Source organism: Gavialis gangeticus, unplaced genomic scaffold (genome assembly GCF_001723915.1).
Source record: "Gavialis gangeticus isolate Ggan-Ray unplaced genomic scaffold, GavGan_comp1, whole genome shotgun sequence".
Classification (NCBI taxonomy): domain Eukaryota; kingdom Metazoa; phylum Chordata; order Crocodylia; family Gavialidae; genus Gavialis; species Gavialis gangeticus.
The window spans coordinates 28,242,307-28,257,730 of NW_017729031.1; positions in this window are offsets into that span (position 1 = coordinate 28,242,307).

The following is a 15,424-nucleotide window of genomic DNA, read 5'->3' on the forward strand; positions in this document are numbered from 1 at the left end:
GAGGGGCAGATTAGACAAGGAAAAGTGCAGCAGCAATGTCTAGAGCAGTGATTCTCGACCAGGATGCCATGACACACTGGGGTGCCATAAGATCCTCTCAAGGGTGCCACAAAGCATGAGGAGATAAGCCGAGTATGACAAAATAAGCAGATAAGCGTATCTGGCAAGCTCAGGCTCTCCTGGCCTGGATGATCCTCCAGCCCCTCTGCAAGGAGGTGAGCACTGTGTTTTTAAAATTGCCTGCCACTCAGTTCATAGAAGTTATGGAAGGGCAGCGAGACCCAGTGAAGAGGGCCTCAAATCCAAAAATGAGGAGAACCACTGGTCTAGAGGAAATCACCTGGAAGTATGGGACAGATGAGAAGATCAGAGCACTTGAGACAACTAAACTGTGGACTCGAGCTTTCAGAGAGAGAGAGAAAAGGCAGCATGTCACAGGAAGAGTAGGGGTAATGGAACCAGGATGGACGAGAGGGAGTTGATGTTTTGTTAGGAGAGAGGTTGGGGCCACGTCCCCTGACAATGTTAAACAGGAGATTATCTGCAGTGGCACAGTCTCCGCTCTGCCATGTAGCAACAGCTTCACGCTGCAGCGTGTCGAGTGGTCAGGATGTCGGCACAGTGACAGGCAAGTCATGGGTGAGGGGCAGACGGTACACAAACTAGTGTAAGGGATCAGCAACTGGTCGCCATCTGTAACACAACAGAAGTTCAGTGCACATAATGGCCAAAACTAGTTTAAGATAAACCTGGATGGACGTAGTATCAGACTTCACTGATTTAGGTGAAATTGGTTTACTGAATTTCTGTCCCACATCCCCTACAAATTCAAACTAACTTACAGGTCTCCAGCATCCCAGGATGCTTTGCACCTGCCCCGTAACACCTTCCCCCTCCTTGCAGGGTGGGCAGGCTAAGCTTGGCCCAAGCTGTCTGCTCCAGCCAAGCAAGGAGGCATGCTCTAGCGCCCCTCGGCTTCTGGCCTGGACCACTGCAGGCATGAGGCTGCATGTCCCCGAATCAAAATGAATGCCTCTTCACTTGCTTATCAGTTCAATTTACACAGCTTAGACTAACCTGCGAAGATTGAATCAATTCCCCTTGGGCTTTTTGACTGTCTGTATTTAGCCAAAGAGTTAAAACACCCGGTAAAAAACAGGCCAGCCCCCTTCATTGGCGTGCATGCAGCACATCATGCAATAGTGCAGCCAGGAGGGCTGTGGTATCAGAAGGGACAGTTGCCGTAGATGGAAGAGCCCTCCAATAAATTATTTAAAGCAAGTGTTTCCAACAGGTATAAACTGCAAAATTAACTCAGCCCATCAGAGCAGGCCATTCAAAATAATGGCTATGCCTAGAGTGGCATGACAGGCAGAAACAATGCCTGGGAAGCAGGTGTCAGGCGTATTAATGCACTGAAAGCTAATACTGGCCATATTATACTAATTGGACGTCCAGCCTCCTGGTCCCACATAGCAAGAACAACCCCTCTGACCAGTCGTGCCACATCTTGTTCCATGTGAAGTGTGGCAGAGCCTTTCCACTCGCATAACTGGGGACGGGATTGAATCCTTAACCTCTGCCAGTCCAAGCAGGACATTTACTTTAACAGAAACTATATAAAGCTTTAGGAGGAGGGTCATGTGCATTTTTACAGCACCTAGCAGACAGGGTCTTGATCCACGATAGGCTTTCATGTGCTACCACAGTACAAAAAAAATATATTTTAGATGTAGATAAAGGACTGCTGCATTCTCAGATTCCCATGATGAAAGCTCAAGGAAGAGTTAATAGCTGAAGGAGGCAAGATGCTCACATGCCCCAAATTGAGCCCAGCAAAAAACACCATAGAGCTCTTGTGGATAAAGCTGTCTCATGACACCCCTTCAGCAGAGCCAAGGCCATTTTCTGAATGAAAATTTCCTCGTTTACTTGTTGGTTTTCTTTTCCTGGTTGCTGGTCCCCATACCTCAAAAAGGATATAGAAAAACTACAGATGGCACAGAGAAGGGCAACAAGAATGATTAGTGGAGGGGCTGCTGTATGAAGAGAGACTACAGAGGCCAGGACTATTCCAGTTTAGAAAAGAGCTGCTTGAAAGAAGACATGATAAGGGTTTACAAAATACTAAATGGCAAAGTAAATAAGAAATCCCTATTTCCTTTCCTTCTCTCACACACAATACAAGAACTAAGGGTCACAGAACTAAACTACTAACTTGTAAGTTTAAAGCTAATAAAAGGCAGTTCATTTTCACGCCGTATGTGATTAAAGGGTGGAGCTCATTGCCACCAGATGTCGTGGAAGTGGACAGTTTAGATTCACAAAGGAGTTGAACAAATTCCTGGAGTAAAGGGGCATCCATAGTTATTGAGCATGGGCGCACGGGGAAAGAACTTCCTAGACCTGAAATGCTGGAGGTTGCAAGTGAAAAAGAAGCAAACTCTGGTCACCCCCAGGTCACTCTCCCTTTCAGCGTCCACTCTCTGCCGCGATGACATGCAGGATACCGGGCAGGACGGACCCATGGGCTGACCTAGTAAGTGGCAGTTCTCACATTCGTATGATTAAAGGGGCAAAACCAAAATTTGATCCAGAATTTCCTATTTGAAAAAGTCTGACAGTCCTAGATTTTCAGGAGAAATCATTTTCTGGGAACCCCCGCAATCTTCCAGTCAAGGCCAGGCCACGATCTTGCAAATTGTCAATGCCCCAGTGAAGTCCCAGCATGCTTGGCTGAATCGAGGTGTTAAGCCCACTCAAACTGAAGCTGAAGACAAACTCCCCTCATTGCGATGCCAGCAGGAACTAGACTCCAGATGAGTTATAAAAAAGTTATTTATCTGCATTCTCCCGTCTATCTTTTTTTAGCTCTTGGCCCATATGTTTCTTTTCTCTGTTAGTCATACCACTAAAACCATGTGCACATCTCATTTGAAACTACCCAGAGGTGTTTAATTAAGGCTTAGCACTAGCACATACAGCCACTGCTTCTGCATCTTATTTTAACACATATCACTGCACTATAAACCTTTACTGCAACTTCAGTGTCCGTTGCCTCCCAGGTGGTAGCAGAGGCAAAACAGCAGCTCTCCAACTCTTTCATAGTCAGCACCGTTGTAGTTAGGGACTGAGGTTCTCATGGCCACTTCCCCACCCAACCTGCAAGTACCGTATTTCCTGCAGCAGAATACATATTTCCAGGAAATAATTCACTGTTTTTATTCAAACCTGCTTTTTACTATCACTTGAACTTTAGCAGTGAAACAAAAAAAAAACCCGCAAACAAAAATTTGCATTTTTCAGATTCTCGTAATCTGAAGATTTGTATAATATTGGAACAAAAAGGGAAAAGATAAACAAACACGAGGATGATATTACAACAAAAAAATATCAGTCACTTGACTGGGGCATGTTTGATTCCCAAATTCACTCCCTTGTCCCACGCACAAATTTGATCTATGCCGGTTGCGTCTCCTTCAGCGTACAACCTTGATTAAATGCAATTTCCCTTTGACGCTTGCTCTAATGTACGATGGGCTCAGACCCAATGTGCTTGATATCACTTCAAATTTTGATGCTCTCCACAAGTGAGATCCAGGCTGAACTTACACCAAAGACCTACCCACCATGAAACAGCCAAGAAAGTACATGGACATCTAGGGAGGCTGTCTTTTTAGCTTAGCTGAGCAAAAAAATTGTCTGAACCATTTCAAAAAGCCCTGTCCCAAGTGCTGCCTCTGGCAGGGATTGTCGCTGTTTGAAGACAGATGTTTCGCCCTTTGCTCCTTGGATCAAAGCTTGAAACTTTAACAGAACAGCTCTGCGTTTGTCTCCTGTCTTGTCCTGCTCCCTGTGCTGAGTGAGCCGTCTCAGCAGACCACCGAATGCCGAGCACATTCCTATGGCCCTTAGTTCTTCAGCAATCCTTCGCAGTGGAGGATGGTTGTCTTCTGTGATTTTCTTATCTATAGGTCCAAAGATGGTTGACAAGGCTGATCTGGGATTGACAGACGGTTGCAACTTGGGTACGTGTTTCCGTGCGGGGCGGGTGGCTCTGGAGTCTCGATTCGGTCCATGACATGCTGTTTCTGCCACTCCTGCTTTTCTGACTCTTGTCATCATCATAAGGTTTCAAAGTACTGAGGTCCCTGCAGCAGATCCTTCCTCTATTTGGGGCAGTCCTGGGCAATTGTCTCCCATGAGTTGATCTTGATGATTCATTTTTTCCAAGATGGCCTTGAGGATGGCCTTGAAGTACTTTCTTTGCCCTCCTCTTGAGTGTAAACCTCAACTGAGCTGAGAGAATAAAACTTGCTTCAGGTGTCCGGAGTCGGACATTTGATGATGTGACCAATCAGCAAAGTTGATGTTCAATGGTCATCACCTTCTTCTGAGGACGCTAACAGTGGTGCGTCTGTCTTCCCACTGGATTCGGAGGATCTTCCATAGGCAGCATTGATGGTACTTCTCCAATGACTTGAGATGTCTCCTGTATGTTGTCCACGTCTCAGAGAGCTCCTTGAAATAAGGTGGGGATCGCAACTGCTCGATAAACCAGGAGCTTGGTTACAGATCTGATGTGAACTTTGAACACCCGTTTCCTCAGGCATCTGGAGGCTGCACTTGCATTTTTGAGGAGATGTGGGATTTCTTTGATGTCATCCTGCTGCGAGAGATGGCTTCCAAGGAATGGGAAATACTGTGGCAGCAGAGCTGTACTGCTACCCAGGACAGTCACAGGTGGCAGATAGAGGAATGACCTTCAGGAAAGGTTAGCTGTGAAACAAGGAGGGGTAACTGATAAATAAGCAGTCGCGAGTCAAGCACCAGGATGTGGTGGGATCAGCAGGGGCAATGCTTTCCCTCCTGAAAAGCTACACATATCCTTTGACAGTGCTGTGACATAGCAAGTACAGGCTGCCACTATAACAAGCCTTCCAGGCCCCCCACCATGAGTCTACAAGTCCTCAACCACACAGCAGGTGGAAGAAGACGTTAGTCTCAATGGCTGCAAAGGCAGACAAAGGCTGCAGTGACACGAGATCTCCAGTTGTCTACGGTCCTTACGACAAGCAAGTGAATGCCATCTTACGCTGCAGACAAGCCACTTAAATTAAAATCCTGCCCCCTTGGAGCTCAGTAGGGGATTTTCCAGGATTTCAGCCACTCTGTCCCAAATACTGCAGCCCCTCCCCATCAAATCACTGTTAATACTGCAGTTACCATTCCTCTCACAAGCCGATATAAAATAGTTAACTGAAAATTGCCCTTGTCTTCCTCCTTTCCAAGACCTGAAGTTTCACAAGGGAATGGCAATTTATTTGCAGATGAAAGATGCTTCTTACTTTGTAAACTTTCTCACTGGAAGAGTGCAAAGCGCTTGGTGCTGAACAAAATGCAGACAAGGCTGGTCCATTCCCCAAAGTGCTTGCAAACAAGTCTCAATGGAGCATGCAATGAGGACTGTGTTGCCTTCTGGTCACTCTGTCCTTTCTCCCCCATAGGAATAGCCAGGCTGGATGAGAGCTAAGGTTTACCTAGCCCCATATCCTCTCTTTGACAGAAGTCGGCACCCGACTTGTCACAGAAACATGCAAGAAACCCTGCAGTAGGCAAAGGTGGGATAATCTGCCGCCCCACATAAGGAATCATCCTGATTGCTAATCAAAGCTGGGGTTAAGCCTCAAACCCCATGATAAAATCATGGTGGGCAGAAAAAGTATTGGCATAATATATGTTAGCACTTGTAGGGAGAAATTTTGGAGGGATCAGAATGACAAGAAAGTGGTATTAGGGCTTAGGGAGGAAACTCCAGTCTTACAGGTCCGTAGAGGAGCTGGCATGAAGCCTGGAGAAGGAAATCAAGGGGAACCGTGAGGCTGAGCGCACCAGCAGAGGGAAGTATCCTTTTACATGGCTGCATGATAACTAATTACTCTCACCAGCTGTGTGTAGCACCTAGTTTGCATGAAGTTACATTGGCAGCTCTAGCACCTGGTACTAAAAATCTCCCTTGTGGCAACACGCTGTATTTGATTAGTTTGGAGTGAGGACCTCACTGGGCAAACACACAAGAGAGGATGGCTGCTGGCCCAAAGACCTTTCAGTCTAGGTACAAGACAAGAGACAATGGGTGCATACCGACAGATAGTAGCAGGAAACAGAGAGACGGTACAGGTCAGCACAGCAAGTACAGGGTTTTGAGCACATCAGCAGCCTAATCATCATCCAGATTTCTATAGGCATCCTGGCAAAGGACTTTTAGGGGCTTGTTGAAGGAGGACCATGAGGTACATAATCGGAGAAGTCTGGGAAAATAAGTTGCTCCAAGGAATCATAGGGTAAAAACAAAGGTCGCCTTTGTGCCACTCTAGAAGTCCTTAGGGTGGCACAAAGTAAAACCAAACAAATGCCCACACCTTGTCACAAAAATGCTCACACTTGTGGCCACAACAGAAAGTGGTAATAAATTGGGTCACTTTGAGACTCATGTCTGTTTGGTTATGGCAGAAAAGCTTGCTGCCCAAGCTCTCCGGCCTCCCTGGCAGAGGGGCTCCACAGGCGTGGAGGGCCCCGGTCCTGAGCACCCCAGGAATTCCCAGGCAGGATCAGCCCCGTAAAGACTTGGGAGCACCTGTCTCGCTTGCCCAGACATACCCCTCCAGAGGGATTTCACCTCCACATTTGCAGGTGTGGGAAGTGGAATTTTTCATAAGCCGGGGGGCTGGTTTAGCATCTGCAAGTGAGGGTTTTCTCCCACTTGCACATGCACCTGAAGTTAGGATGCAGCAACCAGGGACATCTGGCTGGACCTCAGGGGTTGGAATAGATGACCTCCTGAGGTCCCTTCCAACCCTTATTTTCTATGATCTATAGGCATCCCTGGAGTGCAATCAGCTGTGCAGAGACAGATCACAGCAGAGCCCATCATGCTCCATCAGAGGCATATGTCACCAGCCACAGAAAAACAGGGGTGTCAGGAGGTCATCTAGTCCAACCCTCTGCTCAAGGCATGTCCCAGGGAAATGTTAAATTTGGGATTCTTTTCCAATTCTGTGGTCAACTATGGACCAAATTTTGCCCTCAGCTATGTGGTTGCAAAGTTCAGAAAAGCTCTATTGCGATCTTATTACCTCTTATTGTTTTATAAAGATTTCGAGTGTTTAAATGCAAGCATGTGGGCCAGATGGAATAGATAGTATAGTACTAAAATATTGCAAGCTCATCCACAAGAAAATATAATCTGAGCAGGATTGAGTAAAGCGAATTAAACACATATGGAATTTTAATAAATGTTACTGCCACATAGTATGGTCCAATTTGCTATCATCTCTCTGTAGTTGTTTATTATAACTCATGCCTAGGAACAACACTGGTCATGCCTGAAGTCTATTCCCAGAACCATATGGGGAACAGATATACCTCTCCTCTGCACTTAGCTGAACTCTAGGTATTAGGTATCATTTAATGCTACAAGTAAAAAATAAAAAGTCAAATTCAGTCAAAGACACAAAGGAAGAATTAAATATAAGCAAGCAATCAGAGCAGAAGCAAGAAGAAATAGTGCATTTTTATTTAAATTTGTATTCACACCGAGTTAGGTATGCAATAAATATGTTAACCAGCTGTATAGTGAGCTTTGCAGTGGTCTGGTAGTGCCGGAATAACTCTGCCAGTTTTGTATGACATGAATTCCTAATGCAAATGAATCTGATTTTACTCCCCAATGATCTCATTGCAGTCACCATCATACAACGCACCACAACCCTCTTGTGCAGTCTGCGACTCCTGCTCAGGAGAATGTTGAGCTGGAAATAGTTGACAACGGTTCATTGTGCTCTTATGGGCTCCCCCTTGCAAAGCACGCGTTTCTGATTAGTTTGCATCCTAAGAAACTCAGGACCGATGACACTAGATGCATCATAGGAGTCACCATTTGTAATGCTTAATTAGACGGTGAATCAGCATTTGCTTCCATTGTAAAACTTTGTTTTCTGCAAACGTAAAGTCTTTAATATAGAAACCCGAGATGAAAACAGGGATTAAGAAGACGGTGTGGATGAGGTAGAACAGATCCCAAAAAGGACTGAAAAATGAGCCAGAATATTTATTTTTTTGTTTGGTTTAAACTCAGTAGAAAAGTGGTTAACCTTTTTTTTTGTTGTTGTTCATTTGTGTGACAAGTTGGGATAGAAGAGCCAAGATACAAAAAACTAGGGTGGCTAAATTTATACTATAGGCTGTCCTTCCTATTTATATTTCAATGCTGCTGTTTCACTTGAACACAGCGCATTTGCAAGGGGCCTGATCCTGAGAAATAATGTATACTTGCAATTATTATGAACACCCATGGGAGCTTCTCAGGATTAGACCCCTTGTGCCAGCCTGGAAACACATGAACAGGGGCACAGATTCTTAAAGGTGCATCGTCACCTGACTCCCACTTATTTCCAAACGGGAAACTAAACTAAAACCAGGTACGCTGCAGCCAGGTCCAGTCAGGCCGACCAGCTCATTGTGCAAGGGTGGTTAGGGCATGCCAGCTTCTACAGCAACGGCATGTGGGAGCAATATGCCTGGCACCACGTCCAGCTTGAATGACTAGGTGCCCATTTATAGCTGAGTTGATAGTGGGCAGCCTTCAGCATCAATCTGGAGTGAGGCTTTGAATTCATTCCTTTCTAGAGCCATGCAGGACACTAACCATTATACCACAGCATGGTAGCAGAGGGTAGTGGGCACGAGAAGAAGAATAATGCCAATATGCAGGGAGAATGACACAGCCCCAGTAGTGTGATATAGCAAACATACTGTCCCACAACTGCTCATGGTGTTCAGGAGACAAAGGGCAATATTTTATTCGGAAACCCAGAGGAAGTGACAGAAGTGTCCACCCGCTCCCACTCCGAATCCAGAGCCCTTCCTCTCGTTGATCACAAGAGGAACCACCGGACAGCTGCTACAGCAAACAACGCACTTGCTGCAAACCCATCACTGTTTTCTGAGCTGAAAATACTCCAGGGAGTGTAGCACCCATCCAGATTTCACGTGCTAGAGTTTAGCTCTCCCATTTAGCTGGACTGCGTGAAGAACCACGTGCAGCCCAGACTGTGCGCACTAGAGAGCTCTACCAAAGGCCTAGCTATTCCAGGATTAAAATCCTGCTAAACCCAAGTATTCTTTGATTGACATTATATTGGGGATAACCTTTCCTCCCTCCCTCTCAAACTGCCATTAGGGCAGAGAAATGGACTCACAGCTGCCTCCAGATCCACCTTCTGCAAGCAGTAAAACTTAAGAGTATGGCCAAAGCCTGTGATTTTTGGCCACAGCACGCCCCCTTTCGGAGAGTTACGATCACAAGCAGGGCTAGCAAACGAGCAAGGTATCCCGCAATGAAAAAGCTTGGCTGTCACTACCATCCGCTACTGAAATGCTTCACCTGCTCCCAAAGAATCGAACCTTTTATGTACGTTGCACTCTGTTCTTCTGAAGCCTCAGATTCAGACCAGGACATCTTAACATCATGCATAGTTATTCTGTGTATGTAAAATGTTGCAGTATGGTAGCCAGACAGACAGGCAGCCAGCCAGCCAGCCACATGATCAATGCATATGGGCATTCCTAAAATTTGGGGCACACACAACACAGATCAATACAGGAATCATTCTTTTTTTTTTTTTAATATCTTTATTTTGCAAACAATAAAAAGAGAAGGAAAGAGAGCAGCTGTGCATGCACAAAGTGCATATATGTTTATATGTGCAAGTAACATGCTGAGAAGCGCACCTTTAATATTGCTTTTAGTTTTCTGTTCAACAAAGAATTTTAAAAAATTAAAACAGATTAAAAAAATAATAATAATAAATCAGCACGACACCAACTTGGGAGCCTCTGTAAAGAAGAAGCAAAAGTGATGATTCTATGATCAACCTGGAAGGAAACATCAGGAGCAAATTATCACACCATGCCACTTTTAAATGCTTATAAACATGTGATACAAGCATGTAAAGGATTTGTGCAGTTTAAAATATCAGAAAGCTTGGCTTAGGCATGAGGATGTAAATGACCATCCATGACTAAATATCTAATTTAGAATATGTGCTAGTCACTCAGGGGCAAGACCAATACATGCATCACTACAAATGAATTAGTAGCACAATGATTTTGATCTGGCCTATTAAACATTTGGTCCAATAGAAGGTAATGAAGTGGGAAAAGACAGACAAGTTAAGTAACTTGCCCAAAACACCTGGACAGACTGGAGACATGGACCACAATCAGTAAGATGAGAGTCACTAAAGGCAAGTTCAAAGTCCTGTACTTGGGATTGAAAAACTGCATGCACAAATTCAGACTGGGAAACAACTGGCTAGGCTGCAGTCCTGAAAACAAAGACCTGGGGGTTATAGTAGCCCAGAAGCTGAATACAAGTCAACAGTGCACTCATTTCAAAAAAAGCCTACAGCATCCTTGATTGTATTAACAGGACTTTCACTTGCAAACCAAGGGGAGCGATTCCTCTGCTCTGTTCAGCACAGGTGAGGCATCCCCTGGAGTACTGTGTCCAGTTTTAGACCCCCCATTTCAAGAAGGATGGGGACAGTTTGGAAAGAGTCCAACGCGGAGCAACAAACATGACTAGGGGCCTGAGAGCCAAGACTTATGAGGAAGGGCTAAAAGTGGGAGGGTTATTTAGTCTGGAAACAAGAAGACTGAGGGCGGGGGGAGAATTTTAACAGTCTTCAAATTTGTGAAGGACAATAACAGGGAGACTGGAGATGGGCTTTTCTGCATGACCATAGGGGACAGGACTAGAAGTAATGGCCTCAAGCTTCAGCAGGGGAAATTTAGGATCATATCATAGAGAATTAGGGCTGGAAGGGACCTCCAGAGGTCATCTAGTCCAGCCCCCTGCCTTAGGGAGGAGCATCCCTAGCCAAACCATCCCTTGCAAACCATAATCTAAACTCTACATAAAACTACCATCAGCCCTGACACAACATAGACCTAAAACCTTAACCTGCCACAGGTAAAGCGGGAGAACCATGGCAGCTAATGTCCTGCTACTATAAAATGTTGTCAATATATGCTCAAGGGGTCCTAGGTAAAGGGCCATGCCCCCATTATAGAGGACTGCAAAACTCCCACAATCCACACCAATCTGACCACAGGGTAAAATTCCTTCCTGCCCCCAAATACAGCGATCAGCCTGATCCGGAGCAAAAGGGCAAGACCGTCTAGCCAGGAACCTTTGGTCCCTGGGGGAGCACTGGTACACCTCAGTCAAAAGTCCCCGGCCTTGGCTGTAGCCAACAACCAATGACTTCGGGAAGGCTTAAAAACACCCTGACACATAGCAGAAAAATGAGGGGGCTGGGGGGAGCGGGCAACCAGCAAAGCCCAGAAGCATGGGAAATACTTCAGATTCCCCTTGCTTTAGGTTGGAGATTAGAATGAACTTTCTGACTCCAAGGGTGGTCAAGCATTGCAACAGGCTACCTAGAGAAACTGTGTCATCTCTATCCTTGGAAGTTTTCACGAGCAGGTTAGACAGACACTTTCCTGGGCTGGTTTTGTTGGGGATGCTCCTCCCTTGAGCAGGGACCCGGACTAGATGGTTTCATGATGTCCCTGCCAACTCTACTTTCTGATGATCCTATGAAAATCACATTGAGCATGAGAGCTAAGATCAGAACTTGAGTGTCCTGGGTCCCAGCCCTGTGCTTGGCCACCGCATTATTCCCCACTCCCTGCAGTGTTTTATCAAGGGAGTGTTGTTTTACTATGTGATAAATAACAAAGCCAGCTTTACTACAGTGTGTGCCGATTGTACCAACAACTCAGACTCCCTTAGACAGCACAGTTCATAGGGTTCAAAGCCGGAAGGATCATTCTAATAATCTAGTCTGACATCTTGAAGAACCTGTAGTATTTTACCCAGTGGTTTCCAGAGGGAGCAAAGTGATAAATGCGTGCCCAGCTCTTCAAGAAATCCTGCTATTGCAAAAATAAGCCTGGCACCTACGTTCACCTGGCTGTTTCCCCTTTCTCCTGCCTAGACTGTGAGGTTGAAATATCCAAAATGAAAAGCAACCTAAATTATTCCATTTAAAGGCTGATCCTTGAATACTTCTGCTTGGGATGGCTACAGTCTAACAAATTCATTCCTAAAGCAGCTTGCTTCCTTGCAGCAATTACTTCCCACTTAAGGTTCATATAAGAAAGTAAGATTTGGCGGTCCTATTAGTCCAGTAATAGGAAAAAAGACAGCTGTAAGTTAGTTGTAGTTAGTTATTGCACTGACTCAAAAGCAAACTAGTCTGGACAAACTTACAGGAGTTTTGTTTCTTTATTGGGCACATAATAAAAACCAATGTGTTGTATTTCTGCCATCCCCCCACCCTACACATGCACACACACTTGTAATACATTTAAAAACATCAAGTGAATTTCTGCCCTCTGACATGGGCTTGGATCATGGAAATCCAATGTCTCTTTGGTTTGGCTTTTCTGTCAGGAGGGTGTAGTGGGGAAGTACTGTGATTCGCAGGAACCAGGGATCAAATTAATTCAAAGACTATTTGTTTGGATTCCACAATAAAAGAGTATCTGTATGATGCATGGGGAATCTAAAAGTACCATCATAAATACACAAGCTCATTGATTTCCCAAAAAAATCAAATCAAGTAACAATGGTCACATCTATATGCAATATTACTGTGACACAAACTCTGGTGCAGTTTGTGCCAGAGTTTGTCGCTGTTGGGCACTGCATTTACATGTGCACCTGGGACCACAGCACGATGAGCCAGGTCAGAGCAGCCCCAGTTGGCAGGGAGCCCAGGGGGTCAGCCTGCCACCCAGGGCTGCTCCGACCCACCTCAATGTGCTGCAGAGGGGCTAGCTAGGGCACAAGGGTGCTCCAATGCAGGGCTAGCTGGCAGGCAGCCCCCACACTGAAGCACCCTCATGCCCCAGTCAGCCCCATCAGCATCTACACATGCATTGCAGCGCATTAAAGAACACCACCATGCAATTATACTTGTGTTTACAAGTACTAACCCACGGCAGCCTTTATTAGTTGACTGCAACCTAATAGGGCTGCATGTGTAGATGCTGAGTCTCTACTGTGGAGTTAATTAGGCATAAACATCTCATGTAGATGTATTTATGTTACAACTGGGCATAATGCAAGTTAATTATCCACCTTTTAAAGCCCCCATGAAAGGTCTACACAAGGGTCTGCATCCTACACTGTTCAAGTCAATGACAGCTTTGCCACAGACATTAATGAAGGAAGATTCGGGCCCGTGGAGAGCCCTCTAGTCCTACCCATTGTTTCTCCTCCTGAATTAAAGCCCTTAGTCTGCAGGGTGCAGGCTAAGCAACATGGCTGGTACAAACTAAGCATGGCTGACTGGGCAAGTTACCACAAGGAAAAAATGGAAAGGCTCTCAAGGAAATGGCCTTCACCATGCATGGCTTTTTCAGGTCAGCATTTGGGGACTCTGCTACAGACAGTGATTTCCGTTGTGGGAACTGTCTGCACAGATGCTTGGAAACTTTCCAAGACTCCAGAATTTCAGTGCTCTCCCTGGAAAAGGAAGAAGACTCGGGCTTCCAGCGTCTCTCCTAACAATGCCATCTTCCAGCCCCACTGAAAGATTTCACAATTTGAGCTAAAAGAAGCTCCATCAGACAATATTAAGCTGGGAATCACTACAGCTGGTTGATCAAGGCTTCTTTCCAGTGGTGTTACAGTATCATCCCTTGCTGCATCCTAAGCTGAAGACTCAGCTTCCACCAGAAAAAGGCAACTACAAGGTGTAGAGAAGATGGACAACAATGCCAGAGGCAGCAGACCCTACCTGTCCCAGGGAAGTTATCCTGCATCAATTAAAAATTGAGTGATAATAACTTTAAAGCCCAGGTCAGTACCTTGTGTCCATCTGATTATGCCTTACCCTTTAAAATCTGTTCGATGTGGATGTTTTATTTTTCCATCTGAAATCCCTCACCCCTCCCACCCCATAATATTTATAAAAGCAAACCAAGAACAAGTAAAAATTATACTATGCAAAAGTGGGTTCTTCTAGAGAATATATATATATATATTCACACACACACACCTGTCCTGACACAGCAGACACTCTAGAAGAACCCTCTTTTGCATAGTACTCCAGCTGCACATGGACAGGATCTGTTTTTGCTAGAATTGGATGCAGCAGTGTGATTCATTCAACCTATAAAGATTTAACTGGGATTAGTGTAGTGTTTTTGCTATGCATAGCAGCATCTTCAGGAGACATTACAGTGTATGCTGTCAATATATAATAAGAATGCCATGCATTGCAAATTATGGACCTGTTGGAATCAATGGGATTTTGCATATTAATTGCAAACAAAAAAGGCATTGGAGTTTATTGACTTAATTAGCACTCTAGCCCTATTAATGTGCAGGCTTAGGCCTCTCACAAATTGATAAATTACACGCTCCCACTCCCTTCCATAATGTTTGCCTTTGGAAGGGGATCACTGAAGTGCACAAGCCCTTCACTGGGACAGTGCACCGATGCACCCACTAAACTCAGGAGCAGGATGTCAAGCTTGGGCGAGGCCCCTTGGAGCTCCCAGGGAGCTTGCAAGCTGGATGATGAAAGGAGCCAACTCTGTGCAGATGCTAGTCATGTTCTCCCTGCAGGATCTTCCCATCAGCCAAGCTCAAGGATGCTTCATGTCCACATCTCCACTGCCTCCATGTCAAGTCCAGGAGTCAGACCCACACATATGCTTCCACTCCACTGGGGTCTTCTCTACAAGGCAAAGAATGGATGAAACGCCAACAGCCACATGAATAAAAATGTGGCAGTCAGGACTAGAAGTGGCCCAGGGCCTGGGGTCTGCCCCCACCTTTCCAATTAGATCCAGCTAGAGACTTCTTTTGAAGTCCCCAAAGCACAGAAGAAAAGAACCCCGCTCCTTCCTTTCCATGCTCAGGGGCACATCTCCTTCCCCCTGCCTGATGTTTCTGCTTTCCCCAGGGTCTGGAGCAGGGGAAGCCAGGCTGCATGGGGTGGGCTCAGCTGGGAACAGTGAGGCCAGGAGAGATGACTGCAGGGTATTCCCTCTTCCCACGCCTGCTTGTCAGAGAACCAGGCAGGGTGGGGAAACCCATCTCAGCCGCTACTGTTGTTGGTGTTCCCAGCTCCCATGCAGTGGAGCTGGAGTGGGCAGAAGGGGCTTTGAAGCAGGGACAGAGAGGATGTGCCTTTAAGGATGGAGGGAAAGCATGAGGGGTTTTATGTGTTTTGAGGACTTTAAAGATAGTCCCCAGAGGCTGCTGAGGTGGGGTGTGTCATAGTTTCATTGTTTCATAGTTTCTAGGGTCAGAAGAGACCTGAGAAGATCATCTAGTCTG